Source organism: Sinocyclocheilus rhinocerous, unplaced genomic scaffold (genome assembly GCF_001515625.1).
Source record: "Sinocyclocheilus rhinocerous isolate Xijiao unplaced genomic scaffold, SAMN03320098_v1.1 scaffold1606, whole genome shotgun sequence".
In the NCBI taxonomy this organism is placed as follows: domain Eukaryota; kingdom Metazoa; phylum Chordata; class Actinopteri; order Cypriniformes; family Cyprinidae; genus Sinocyclocheilus; species Sinocyclocheilus rhinocerous.
The window spans coordinates 48096-49493 of NW_015628313.1; the positions used below are offsets into that span (position 1 = coordinate 48096).

Genomic DNA, 1398 nt, shown 5'->3' on the forward strand with positions numbered 1-1398 from the left:
TGATTGATTGATTGATTGATTGATTGATTGATTGATTGATTGATTGATTGATTGATTGATTGATTGATTGATTGATTGATTGATTGATTGATTGATTGATTGATTGATTGATTGATTGATTGATTGATTGATTGATTGATTGATTGATTGATTGATTGATTGATTGATTGATTGATTGATTGATTGATTGATTGATTGTCTATAGAGGGTTTTTTTTTTTTTGCTTCCTTTTGCCAAAACTTCAACACCTATAATGCACTTTTGATTTTGGTACTGCCACTAAATTGATCCGACTGTCTGTGGGCAAGAATACAAAAATGCAGAAGCTTGCTCTGTACAAAAGCCCTGGATCTGTTAAAAGTCTGTTATATCATTCAGCAGACTTTTGCTTGGAAATAAAAAGGGATATCTGGGTGCAGGTAACATGGAGAAAGAGTACACATTGTTCATTTACACAAACTGCTGACATTGTAACAAAGCTAGTTGAAAATCAGTGAACTTAACTTTAAACCCTGAAGGTAAAAGCATCATGTTTATAAGCAACAGCAATACAGCTCTTTACACTGTACTCAAGCTGAACAAACATGTCAGGCTGTGCTTCCCTGATTCTGAAGGACAGACCTTGCAACTCCTGACAGGGAGAGAATTAATAATCAGGCTGTACCTTTTCCAATGCCTTTTGATACCTGGCAGTATGGAATTAGATTGAATGCCTTAAAAATCCAGTCAGTCGGACAGACAGCTTAGCAACTTTATTTTCTCTCCCACTGACTCTCTCTGTCTCCTCAATTCAGGTGTAGTCTACGGAGACAATGAATGGGTTCAATACAGCTAATTAAATAATTTTGCTTCAGTCAATTGTACACTCTCTCTGCTTGACTAATTATTCTCCTGGTGGATCAGTGTAGAGGAGACTCTCATGGCCGATCGTCAGCTGTAAACTCAATCTCACTTCAGTCTCTGTGCCCCAAATGTCTCTGTGATAAGCGCACATCAGAATCAGAATCAGAATGAGCTTTATTGCCAGGTATGTTTACACATACGAGGAATTTGTTTTAGTTACAGAAGCGCCACAGTGCAACAGAATGACAGTGACAAGCCAGGACGCAGATAATAAAAAGAATAATATACAAATATACAAAATAGACAATGTACAAAATAACAAAAACACAATATATAATATAGACAATATAGACAATTTTGTATGTAAATGTATTGTTTGTATGGATGTATTGATTTCTTTTTTAGGTGAAGGTGGTCTCTCCTCTCTCATTAGGTCATAGATCTCTCTTATCATTACTCTGCCCTCTCCCCTCATTGTGAATAACAGTTGAGTATAAAAGCTTTGGTGCACCTCCTCACTGGACCTGGCAACGCTCCTGAAGTCCAGAGCTCATA

At 36.8% G+C, this 1398-nt stretch overlaps 1 long non-coding RNA gene across 1 annotated transcript in view; it reads left to right on the plus strand.

The window, feature by feature from the left end:
* Positions 1-1390, plus strand: part of LOC107737333 (uncharacterized) — a 12869-nt gene extending 11479 nt beyond the window's left edge. Inside the window, exon 3 of the long non-coding RNA XR_001639788.1 lies at positions 1249-1390. This is a non-coding gene — a long non-coding RNA (uncharacterized LOC107737333). The remainder of the gene's footprint in view (positions 1-1248) is intronic.
* Positions 1391-1398: the final 8 nt, after the last annotated feature.